Source organism: Ixodes scapularis, unplaced genomic scaffold (genome assembly GCF_016920785.2).
Source record: "Ixodes scapularis isolate PalLabHiFi unplaced genomic scaffold, ASM1692078v2 PGA_scaffold6__148_contigs__length_123643588, whole genome shotgun sequence".
Taxonomy (NCBI): Eukaryota; Metazoa; Arthropoda; class Arachnida; order Ixodida; family Ixodidae; genus Ixodes; species Ixodes scapularis.
The window spans coordinates 21,242,013-21,255,113 of record NW_024609881.1 but is presented as its reverse complement, the minus strand read 5'-3'; the positions used below and the strand labels follow the sequence as shown (position 1 = coordinate 21,255,113).

At 45.1% G+C, this 13,101-nt stretch overlaps 2 pseudogenes; both read left to right on the top strand.

Moving 5' to 3' along the window:
• The first annotated feature begins 1,215 nt into the window (after positions 1 to 1,215).
• On the top strand, positions 1,216 to 1,836 carry LOC120847413 (annotated as a pseudogene).
• Positions 1,837 to 2,311: 475 nt separating this feature from the next.
• On the top strand, positions 2,312 to 4,649 carry LOC121838440 (annotated as a pseudogene).
• Positions 4,650 to 13,101: the final 8,452 nt, after the last annotated feature.

Sequence of the window (13,101 nt, the reverse complement as noted above, 5' to 3'; positions counted from 1 at the left end):
TGTCGTGTTTGTCCTCCTTGTCACCACTCTCCAGGGTTAAAATGTCTATATTCAACCAGCTTGCCTGCACCCTTGCTTTAGCTTTTCACCTGCGTGCGTTTAATTATGGCTTCTCAGATAGCAATTTCAAGCAAAGGCTTCAGGGCACTGCTTGCACTTAAATGGCTTTTCTCTGTGTGTTTGATTATGCTTTCTCAGATAGGAATCCTAAACAAAGGCTTGGAGGCACTTCCTGCACTTAAACGGGTTTTCACCAATGAGCAAAGGATTGAAGTTTCATAGATGGGAATTTCAAGCAGACTTGGGGTCACTGCTTGCATTCAAATGACCTTATACCAGTGTGCCAATGATGCCTTTGTAGATAGGAATTTTGAGCAAAGGCTTGGAGGCACTCCTTGCACTTAAATGGCCTTTCACCAGTTCGCATTTGATGACGGCTTTGGAGATGGGAATTTAAAGCAAAGGCTTTTGGGGCAACCACGCAATTACATGGCTTTTCACCAGTGTGTTCCATTATGGCTTCTCACCAGAGTGCATTCGATTATGGCTTTGTAGAAGACAATTTTGAGCAAAGGCTTGGGGGCACAGCTTACACTTAAATGGCTTTTCACCAGTGTGCAAACGATTATGGCTTCGTAGATAGGAAATTCGAGCAAAGGCTCGGGGGCACTCCTTGCACTTAAATGGCTTTTCACCAGAATGCAAATGATTATGGCTTCGTAGATCGGAATTTCGAGCAAAGGCTCGGGGGCACTGCTTGCACTTAAATGGCTTCTCGCCAGTGTGCGTTCGATTATGATATATCAGATTGGAATTTTGAGCAAAGGCTCGGGGGCACAGTTTGCACTGAAATGGCTTTTCACCAGTGTGCATTCGAATATGCTCTCTCAAATAGGAATTTTGGGTGAAGGCTTGGGGGCACTGCTTGCATTTAAATGGCTTTTCACCAGTGTGTGTTCGATGATGGCTTCGCAGATGGGAATTTCGAGCAAAGGCTTGGGGGCACTTCATGCACTTAAATGGCTTTTCCCCAGTGTGCAACTGATTATGGCTTCGTAGATCGGAATTTCGGGCAAAGGCTAGGGGACACTGTTTGCACTTAAATGGCTTTTCACCTGTGTGCAATTGATTATGGTTTCGTAGGTCAGAATTTCGAGCAAAGGCTCGGGGGCACTCCTTGCACTTAAATGGCTTTTTATCAGTGTGCATTAGATTATGGCTTTGTAGATGGGAATTTTGAGCAAAGGCTTGGGGACACTGCTTGCACTTAAATGGCTTTTCACTAGTGTGCATTCGATTGTGCTTTCTCAGATAGGAATTTTGAGCAAAGGCTTCGGGGCACTGCTTGCACTTAAATGGCTTTACATCAATGTGTGTTCGATGATGTTTTCTCAGACAGCAACTTTGAGCAAAGGCTTGAGGGCACTGCTGGCACTTAAATGGCTTTTCACCAGTGTGCCTTCGATTATGGCTTTGCAGATGAGAATTTCGAGCAAAGGCTTGGGGACACTGCTTGCACTTAAATGGCTTTTCACCAGTGTGTGTTCGATGATGACAGGTCAGAAGGGAATTATAAGCAAACTCTTGGGGGCAAAGCTTGCACTTAAATGGCTTTTCACTGTTGCGCTTTTGCGTGTTGCGAGGCACTTGGGCCTTACAGCCAGACTTGAGAGGATGCTGGCACTTGGATTCTTCATCACCATGGGCAGCCAGGTGGTTCACGATTCCATGCTGATCTCTGGTAACATAGGTGCAGGAACAGCATCTGAACCAGATGTCCTCGGTGACTTTCAGTGGGCAGCTGGTCTCCCCCAACAATGTGGCTTCATCACCTAGAAGACCATACCGTAAACAATTAATTTTTTGCAGGCTCAATATTTCGCAATTTAGGTCAAAGCTGAAGTTTTGGAATAATTCACAGGTTCTCACTTTTGCAATATGGTGGGATTGTAACATAGATTCTAATGTATTAACATTTTTCCGGAATTGTTCACAGGGCGTATCCTTTGCAAATTGTAGGCGATTCGCTAAAATTAGGTCCTCACAAAAATTAAGATGTTTAGAGTATCTATTCACACACAAGGAAAGCCCAACTAAGATAGCCACTTAGTTCGGAAAAGAGTATACATTAACCCAGTAATGCCCTATGTTGCAGATCTGCAACACCAGGTTCAGAGCTCTTCAAATATATGATGACCCGCGTTCTAAAATATAAGTTCTCCAAGCGCTCAATATATAGAGTTTCTCGATATATGAGCTTGACATTTTCACCGCTTGGGGGCCACCTGCCTCTCTTGGGACTCGTTTGAAAATGGCAGGGGCCACGCCGTCCGGGTCTTCTGACAAAAAGGTACGATAAAATATTTCTAACAACTATACGAGTGAAGTTTCACGCTTGAAACATTGCAGATATGTCGCAGGGATATTTCAGATTAACACAACATGCACACTTCATTAATATAATGGCTAGCTTTTGCTTAATATTTTTGTCACGGAGTGTGTTGCATTTATGCAACACTGGGCAGAAAGTTCGGCCCGATCTCGTTGTTGCACATCTGCAACGCTGTTCTTCCTTCTTCAGGATCGTTGTCAAGTGCAAATAAATTACTTTTCAGTTATCACTTTATCAGATGGTGACCTGTTCTAGTATTTTGAAATAGCTGTACCTGCCTGCAATGTTTTTTTTTTGTTTTTTTTATGCATATTGTTACAATCTGGTGATGTGTTTATTTTGGCGCAGGCACCAGCGGTCTTTGCGCCGTCATCAATTTATGCAGCTCCTACAACTAGGCCGAAGCGTCTTTTTCAAAAGAACGTGATTGAGTGTGTCGACACAAATGAAAGCGACTTCTCTTGTGACGAGAGTAGTGGAGACGAAGCCAGCATTGATGTTGAAGACAGCACCAGTGAAGAAGACGAGGACGTCAATGAGCTTGATGGGGACCAAACCACAGGAAGGACTGACGTTAGGCAAAGTGATCTGAAATCCAGGTACGCTAACAAGCGTTACACCTGGCGGAAGGCTGCGTTTGACCACCAGCCGACCGTTTACCAGGACGAGTTTCCACTGCCCCCAGCTGAGCCTCCAACAGCCAAGCAGTATTTTGATATGTTCGTCTCTCGGAGCATGATGAAGGAAGTCGTGGAAGAGACCAACAAGTACTACTTGCAGAAAAATGGAACTTCCCTAAATCTGACAGTTGAAGAGTTAGCATCCGTCTTGGGAATGTTTTTTCAGAGTGGGCCTCCTCGATATGCACCGAGTTCGTGCATACTGGGAAACAGGCAGTCGATATGAACTTGTTGCTCAAGTTATGTCACGCAACAGGTTTGAGAAGATTACAAGTCATCTGCACTTCACCGACAATGATGCAGTAACTGACCAGATGAAAGAGGACAAGTGCTGGAAAGTGCGCCCATGGCTGTCCTCGCTAAGAGACAATATGGTACGTTTCCCACAAGAGAAGAAGTCATCGGTGGACGAGATCCTGATCCCCTTCCGCGGGCGATCTCACATCCGACAGTATCTGCCTAACAAGCCGAAAAGCAAGTGGGGTCTGAAGCTTTGGGCGCGTCCAGGTGAATCAGGCCTTTGCTACGACTTCGATGTCTACCAAGGATGCTCCAGAGGCATGTATGGCTACCAGGAAGGCAACCAGCTGGGATTGGGAGCTGGTGTTGTGCTGCAGCTCTGTACAAGCCTTCCGGATAAAAAGGATAACCTAATTGTGGCAGACAACTATTTCACTGGTCCTCACCTTGTGTCAGAGCTCACCAGCAGAGGAATAGCCTACATTGGTACAGTCCGTGAAAACAGGCTGAAGTCCTGTAAGCTAATGGACGAAAAGTCAATGAAAAAGAAAGGCCGGGGTACATGTGACTTTTCTGTGGCATCATGTGAAAACAAATCCATGGTTGCAGTCAAGTGGTATGACAACAGACCAGTTACGCTGCTCTCCAACTGCAGCGGTGTGGAGCCAACCGTGACCGTGAAAAGGTGGGATAAAAAGACAAAAGATCATATCCTTGTTGAATGCCTTGCAGTGATCCTCGACTATAACAAGTCAATGGGCGGAGTTGATCTTCTAGATAAGATGTGTTACAGTTATCGGTTTGCCATAAGGTCCAAGAGATGGTACCTCTACATCTTCTGGCACACTGTGAAGATGGCTGCTGTTAATGCATGGCTGATGCAGAGAAGAATTGATCAGCAACAAGGACAGAAATCCGCTCCGTTGAGAGAGTTCCTGACTGAGCTAGCAACAAGCTTGGTCCTCTATCTGAAGCGATCAGCTGGGAGGCCGTCTGACGAGAACCTTCCGCCAGCAAAGGAGCAAGCATGCATGGCGATCCCTCGAGATGTGAGAACCGACGGGACACAGCACTGGCCCATATGGAATGAACGGCGCAACCGCTGCAAGGCCTGTACAGGCGGTTACACTTTCATCTCCTGCTCGAAATGTCAAGTGAGCCTGCGCATAAACAAAGACCGCAACTGTTTTGTGCAGTTTCATAACTAATGAGAAAGCTTCCTATGTTGTTTTTGGCTAGTCATGTCATATTTCATTGTGATAATAAAATTGTTGAATACTACAGTATGTCTCGACTACTGTATGAAGTCACTGCCCACTGTTGCAGATATGCAACATCGTATAAATCCTATGCCGTATAATATTTTTGTATGGCGAGCTACTAGAATTGCTCTTTGGTGTCCTACAAACACCACTACAGAAGAAATCCTCATTTTGATTACATTTTCTAACAATGGGAAATACTGGGTTAATGCAGTTCGCTGCAGCTATAGTTTAATATTTTGCTGCACTCTGAAATTTGATTCACAGAACCACTCAAATGCAACTGGCACCATTCAAGGGGCAGTGCAACGATATTCAATTGGGATGTTTTTCACTTTACACGAGCTTACTGGCACTAGTGGGACTCAAGGATACTCGGACGCAACGCCACTGACCAAAAAACTCCTTTGTTGCGCTGTAATTTCGAGGACGAAACTGAGTGTAACTGGGCAGTAGCAGTATCGCCCAGTGACGATATTTGAATGCGGCTCATAGATTGGACCCGAGCATGGCGTGGACACTTGATTTGGGCTCATGATAACCAATATCTCGAGAAGTATTCGGGTAGTGTCCCGTGTCCAATCGCTGCAATGACGACAACAGCCGAACCATAACAATGTCTGGAACTCAGCGTGTGTCCTGTGCCTTTCCAACCCCAGAGCATGGCGTGATCAACATTGGTGGCATATAATCGGCTCCAGATCATGTGGCCACTTGTTCTGGCTGCGAGTTGAGAGGGTGAACTCTGCTCGTTTTTCTTTATTTTTTTCTGCAACTTCGATTGCATGTGGTCAAAAACGAACGGGTATTTCATAGGTCAGTAACGTCAGGGACCCGTTCTAAGCGGTATTTGCGCAAAATACAAAAACCGTTGCATCACCCCTTTAAGGGAAGCCCCTAATCTTGAAAAACCAAAATCTTTAAAAAAAATTCACTTTTTATTATTGTTATGTATAAATTATATTTTACATATCTTCCCACTTTGAAAAGTTTTTGCTTTTTCAAAAAAAATTTCATTTTTCAACAAAAAAATGTTTTTACTACAGTGCCTTTCAATTAAAAATCTGGATCTGAATACTTTTTGGGGCTGGATACCTATTTATTCTGAAAGTATAACAAAACAATATTGCTGGAGGTTGTAATTATGTCGTTTTCTAAGTGGCAATAACTTTGATTATGGCAGTTCAGATGGAAAGTCTTCCATGAAGTTATCAGTAAAAAAATTTCAACATGTGGTGCAGTCATGTCCCGCTAATATGGATGCCCCGCTATATAAACAATTTTGGGGGACCAATTCCTCCCTATGCAACTCTGCCTCATGAATATTAACAGCCGGAGTGCAGGCTAAGGACAGCTAGTTCTGGGAACAAACTTGGTAAATACATGCAAGTCTGTCTTATTATTATGCACACAAGAGGGTTCACTAATAAAAAAAGAGCTTAGTTAAGACCTTTGGGTTACAGAGTTCACCAAGTTTCCCTACTTTCGGTTGCTTCGGCAGTCCGAAGAATAAACACATAAAAGGCTAAATTTGAAGATACAGATAAAATCTGCACTATGTTTAGAGAGGAGACAAAAGAATTGAACATGTGATTCTAACGTATAAGGAGTTTAGTGCTGCCCTTCCCAAAGAAGTGACAGACGTATCGGAGCCTAATTTGGCTGGAGAAGCTGGCAGTTTGGATTACAGTAAAGTAGATCCAACGGAGAGGTTAGAATGCTGGTAAAAATTATCTGGGAAAAAGCGATTGAAGAACAGCTACCATAAAATACCAAGAGAGCGCTCATTACACTTACCCTGAAAACGGGAATAATCTTGAAATGGGTGCTTGTTCGGTTAAATCAGGCGCTCAGTGTATAATTCACAGTATTCCCAAGTTTGGAACATGTTAATAGTGTGCACTTAAAGAAAATAGGCACTTCATCGGTATTTTACAGTAAATAGCACAGCTGGGGGCTGCAAAAAAATTGGTACTCCCTTCCTAGTGGCTCTGCCCCAAGGTCTTTGTATCTGTCACCTCAGATATTGACCAACAAGTCACAGTCCTCCGTACCCGTCATTGGCACACAGAGAGCACACTTTTTGAATTGTCAAAACAGTTATTTTCTTAATCTAAAGTTTTCTGCATTGCAGGCTTCTTTTCCAATTTCAACTACCACATACTTCTTTCAGCTTCCTTCACTGCACTCTTAACTGACTTTGTCCTCTTCATTCTTTCCTAGCATTAGCCCAGTACCTGGTAAGAGCTCACTTCCTCTTAACTCCACATCCCTCGTGTACTGGCGACGAGATGTTTTGGTGGCGGCACCTCGCATTTGTCCTCTTGTGAAGCAGCTGGTAGTATGCGAGTAGACGACACGCTATGTCAAAGGACGGAGTGACCATGTTAGCCTGAATCTATGCCGATTAAAAATGGCTTATTTATAAAAGAAATGTGTATGACATTTTTGTGATCTTTCTAAGGAATAACAACGCCTCAAAGTCGCTTGTTATTTTAAAAAAAACTTCAAAATGCTCGAAAACAAGCCCAGAGCTTCACATTACAGCTTGCGTGGCATGCGTCAGGGCTATTCACAGCCTTTCCGATTCTTGTTTTTTCCAGATCTGTGAAGGCTACTGTAGAAAAAGGCTTTGCATTCACCAGAGTAAATAATGTTCTGTCTTCTTCGCTGTGCATGCATGCACAGTTGTTTTGCAAAGTGCCGCACACTTGTATTCGCTACATTGAGGTTGCTGATACCGACGCTTCTATCCAAGTGTAACTCGACAGTTGATGGCAAGCAAATGCTCGTCAGCAAGAGACACTTTGCTCCGCTTGCATCAAATGTGGCAAAGAAGTTTGTCACATCGTGACTTCTGCTTGAAAGAAAAGCAAAAATTTTCACAAATTCTTAAATTTTCTGAAAAGGCCCAGCAAATTCAGGGGATTGATTAGTCTGGTCTATCCAATTTTCACTAAGAATTGTTTACAAATTTAAAATCGCTTGCTGAGAAGTGCATCACGCATTATGTGCATTTGGGTCCGCAAAATTAAACATACAAGGGTAGTAATTCATAGCAGGTGTATACGTCATTTTTAGGGATGCTGAAGTGTCACCAACTTGCTAGATGTAAGACTTAGATCGCAAGGAGGTCTCGCACGTTTCGTGTCGACCAGGTGAGCAAGCAGGGATTTAACTGAAACGAGTCCGGAAGCCAGCAGCCACTTGTTCCTGCCAGTTATTTCGATAAAATGAGTGTTTACTGGTTAACGAAATTCTAAAAAATCAACTAGGAACTAATAAGAAATTAGCACTCACAGAACACATTGAAACCAACAGGATACAAAGAGTCACTTTCGTTGGAGTGTTTTCCTATTTACAATGCCCATGACATATTCCTTCCTCAGTTTTTTTTCGGAATCATAATAACATATAGCCTATTCGCTGAGCTAGACGTTGAGGTGAGGTAAAGTGCTGGATAGCCTATTTTCATCATCCAGCTTCTTGTTTTGAGGTAAAGAACACCACCACCAATCGAGCGCTCAGACACCTCAGCGCCAAGTGTTTGTTAGCACGACTACGCATGCCACGGTTTCAAACTTTGGTACAATGTCTTACTATAAATATCACTATACCAAATAAACACATGGCACAGGCTTTGCTGTGCAATACCCAAACAGCGCATGAAGCAAGCTGAAGAATCCAAGTTCCATGTGGTCTGTCCCAGACTGTCCTACCCAAGCCATCACAAACGATGATGATAGCTAGAGAAGTGCACCCTGTAGTTGACGCACGCCGCCAATAGGAGCCCAACATTTAGCTTGCCCAAAGATAATTCGCCGCTCCTATGAACCTCCCCTCAAATTCAATTTCGTTGCTTGCCTCCCTCTCCTTGAAGAAAAATCCAATCACCCTGCACATTATGATCTGGGCTCTTAGCTTCCCTGGTGGAGGATCTCCGAATCAGCGCAGACCCCTAGGAGTCTGTGGACAGTCGTACAAGAAGCGTTGCTCTAGAGTATGACAGCCTGTAGTCTAGACACCGTCACTGTCCTCTGTTTATAAAAGAGATGGAAACAAACGAAAAACTCACGACTTGAGGACCAAATTGGTTCCATTCGAATCGCTGCCCAAAGTCAGGTTTCTAAGGAGTCTCGTAAGGTCAAGAGGGACGCACGGGACCACTTAGATCCTAGGAGCCAAATGCAATGAGCGATGACAGTAATTAAGAACAAAGTGAGCACACCCTCCAAGCACATGAAGTCGACAGCAGCAAGCGACCAAGGCGATGAGCGACATCTACAAATGCAAAAACCGAGCAATGCAACGAGTGACAGTAAGATGTCCCTGTCGTCGCCACTGACTCTCATCGTTGTCGCCGTTCTCGTTGCTCGCTATGTCACTTACATGCGATTTAACCTTTACAGTTAGAAGGTATCTCTACCAATCTGTTCCTTTTTGCATTACCAGTACGGTAAAAAGACTAACAGTTAAAGGAGTTAGGAATTGCACCTCCGTAGAGGGAGTCCTATTCCATTTACCTCAGCAAAGATTCGTCAACAACATTTGCCTTGTTTTTTTCAATGATAATTGTAAAATGAAATGTCGTAAAAATCGCCAAATATTACAGAAAAAAAATGTTAAGGACAAAAGAAAAAGTATACCCAAATTCTGCATCAAACCTGGGCAAGCTGCATATGAAGCAGATACCTTTCCACTATTGGCAATTTGTTTTATACGACACCTAGTAAGAGTTTCAGGTCGTGCTAGGGATGAGCTCATACCGTGGCGCCCCAAGCGGCTAACTTTAGAGCTGCATGGGTGGGGACAACAAATAACAATGACTCAGCGCTCGGCTGATTTAACCGAACGCCACGTCAGTGTTTGACTGCAGTTTGTGTTCTCCGGTAGCCCGAAGGGGAGGAGGGGCTCTTTTGTTACCACTCCAGCCTGCATGAACAATGCAACACGCACAGTGCATATGCCCGGCTCAGCACAAAAGCCGAAGTGGGTCAAGCTCGCATTTTCTGACTGCTTTCAAGCAAGATCCGGCACTAACAATAGAAGTCACTTCGTTTATTGTTTGTATTGTTAAGACGCGAACATGCCCACAAGGCCTCTATGTCTGCAGGCCTTGTGTTGGGTGAACAAGAAGTGTGGGAGGGACAGCAAACGGGTCAGAGCAGCCCCTATAGTTCAATATCCTCGCCAATAGCCACTTATCATCCCCTGCGAGATCCTGAAGCATGCGTGCAAATGCTTCTCCAGCCGTTCCATTCGACTGTCTCCCCAGCTGTACGAGCGTAATTGCACTAACTCCTTCCCTCGCCGCGAGGTGGCAATGTCCTCCTAGTCATCACAGAGCGAGCCGTGCTCGTGCTTCACAACTATATTCATAAAAGGCTCAGGCCGGGTACGGGCCTTGCATTCAAGTCTATAAGGCGGGCCAAAATGGGCCAAGTCAGCTGTTACTTTTATTTTTGGCAGCATGTTCTTTGGAAGCGTGTTCGGGGGTTGGTAAAAGAACCACAGTGGGGAAGACACGGATGCTGAAGCATGAGCATGTGTGTGTAGATGTTTTTGTACAGTTTGGTGTGTGTGCAGCGAAGGCTTTCCCAGAGCACTAGCGGCACGGCGTTCCTTTCGACACCGGCGGCACTGCCATTACACCATTACTTCTCATCAACACGCACACAAATGTACCTACACAATGTGCACCCTGCCGGCGTAAACCATCTGTACATATGAGTGTGTGCATCCACAATATGGATGAAGAGGTTCCCCTGTGGGGTGCTTTTTCTGAACAATTTTTCACAGACCACCGCAAACAGAAAAGCATAATTGTTTTATAAATTTTTTTGTTTCCGGTTGTCTTTTGTCCAAACCCGTCGGGACGTTTCCCTTCCTTTACACCTGTGACACATGGTTTTGTTTACTGCTGCTTGTAATTTTTCTTTTTCCGCTCTGTCCGTATTGGTTCGGTCACAGAAAAAGACGATTGGGGTGATTTTTCTTAATAAGCTGCCTCGGCTTGCAGACTGGACCAAATAATAATAGCAGCAAAAAACAAACAAACAAAATGCTTACAGCACTGACTATCGGGTACCGTAATCAACTTATGTATACCTGTGGCAAGCGAGCTGCCATGCCGTCCAATTCGTGAGCTATTCATACTGGGCTAAAATAAAGCGGCAGCTGGCCCGTGAAAGAACGCAAGATATGCAGCCCGTGCCCTACCCTGCACAAGACCAGTACACCCACTCCAAACCTCGTGGGACTCATTAACCTGCAGACAAGGGGAGGTCTCACCTTTTCGAGACCAGAGTTTGTGGCAGTGCTTGTAACTCAAATAAGCACTTGACATTGCTGTTCCACACATTGGAAAGCACGGAGTGCTTAAAGGGGTAGTGAAACGAAATTTTAGCGCCGATCTTGTTTCATAAATATGGGCTAGGGACAGGCACCACCTCGGAAATATAAATATTGCGCTGTAAAACACAGGAGAACTAATTTTAAACATAATTAAACGATTTCAAATTCTCATCTGGTGGATGGGGGGAAGTTCTCGTGACATCACTTGTGCCAAAATAGCAGCGCCGTTCTGCGGCAATACGGCGTGCCGGCAGAATTCGCCTAGGCCTGAACGCATTCGCAAAGCCTTGGCGGAGAAAGCCAAAGCGTAGTTCGCCACAGTGAACTCGCACGACACGGCCCGAGCATGCTTCTGGCACGGCCGGTATTAGTTGCTGCGAGTCGCGAGCTGCGAGCCGACGTTAAAAAGGATATGTTTGAACTACGAGGGTGTCAGCAAGAGCCACGCAAATGCCAAATACCTGTTCACACTGGGAGCGGACACGCGCGTTTGATCGAAGTGCTGGATTCGCTCTGTTAGACCGCGTTTCGGTAAGCGCTTCTGGACCGATCTTTTACGATTGCAACTCGATACTGACATGACACTCGGCAAAGAAAGGTTAGACCGACATCGCGTAGCTCCCACGAACTGCTATAGCTCGACACTGACGTAGCGTCGAGTCAGAATAAAAATGGCATACTAATAACAGAGTGTACATACCGAGTTGCCAAGGTAATCCGTATGGCGTTTATTTGAGCTCTATATCACACAAAATAAGGAGATAGAATCAATGGGAGTCCCTTTTCGACGACAGCGTTCGTCACCGCTGTCTCGGAAAACAAGGAGATCGAGATGACAAGGGGAAAATATTGACCTCTGAAATTTAGTTCAGGGATCAAACTACTCATCCGGTAAGGGTCCACAAGGGTCGCGCGGGCATATTCCATTCAGCAGGCCAGCCGGTCATGGACTGACGGTCTTGGCCAAGGACCGCCGGAGCAACGGTGCGCCGAGTCGATGTTGCTGCTAGGCCTACTATATTCTGCCGAGCTCGCTCGGTCGGCAGAATCGTGGCTGTTGTAGCTCTTCTCGTGTGTTTGTGGATCCTGCGTTCTTTGATCGTCGTGGTCTGTTTTAAGTACTCCTTCCTTTTTTCTTGCTGGTTGAAGTCGGGACGCACGAGAAGAGCACGAAAGAAAAATAAATGTCCGTTGGTGGCCGATACAGTAACTGAGCGACGCTGTCGGCCTTGTTGATTTGATCGTAAAAAGTGCGTAAGACAGCTTCGGAGCTGTCGTAGGATTCTGTCGTAACCTGCGCAAAGGTTACGACAATTTCGTTTCGAGAGCACGGGTTTTCTCTCAAATTTGTCGTACGCACTTTTTTCGTCGTGAATTCGCTTTGAGAATCCGGCCTCAGAGCTGGTTTTGTCAGTGCTGCCGTGGTTGCCGACTTGCCGTGGTCCCGTGGTGCAGCGTGCGTGCAGCCCTTGCACATCTCAAACGGCCACGTTGTCACAGGTCGTAAATCGTCGACGCGCCACCAAGTGGCAACGCTCGTAACCACAACATTCACGCCGTAGCCTTTCCCGACTGGCACAAGTGACGTCACGAATGCGCCCAATATCCCAAGACGCATCGCGCTCTCCGATGGCCGATTTTTGAGCGCGCGCCCAATCGGGCCCATCAGGGTGAAAAATATAGCCATCCGTTCAAAATACAAACGCGCGATTATGATTTATGAATATCATTGATCATATTGAACCTATTTCTGACCATAATAGGTGTATTTCAAGTTTCGCTTCAGTATCCCTTTAAAGAGTTGACAGCACTGATTTTGCCGTACTTAGAGAAGTGCCCAGCAAGGATGACCTTGCAGCACAAAGTGGTAGGTCTCTATTGAAATATTTGTTTTTTGCCGCTTTAATCTGGCGGGTATACTCTTTAGGCAATCATAGTAGGAATCCCAAGCTAGTGGAGACAGGTTCTGCTTAGCTTTTCTGAAAAGACACTTTTTCTTGTTCCCCAGAGACCTAATAACATTGTTGAACCAAGGATTACAGGTGTCACAGTGAATACGAATCAATGGCACAAAATGTTCCATAAGATCATAAGAGCTCCATAAGAGTGTTCGGCAAGAAATTGTACGTAATATGCAATTAGTTCTCGATTTATTTCTGCGTAGTCGGCCCTA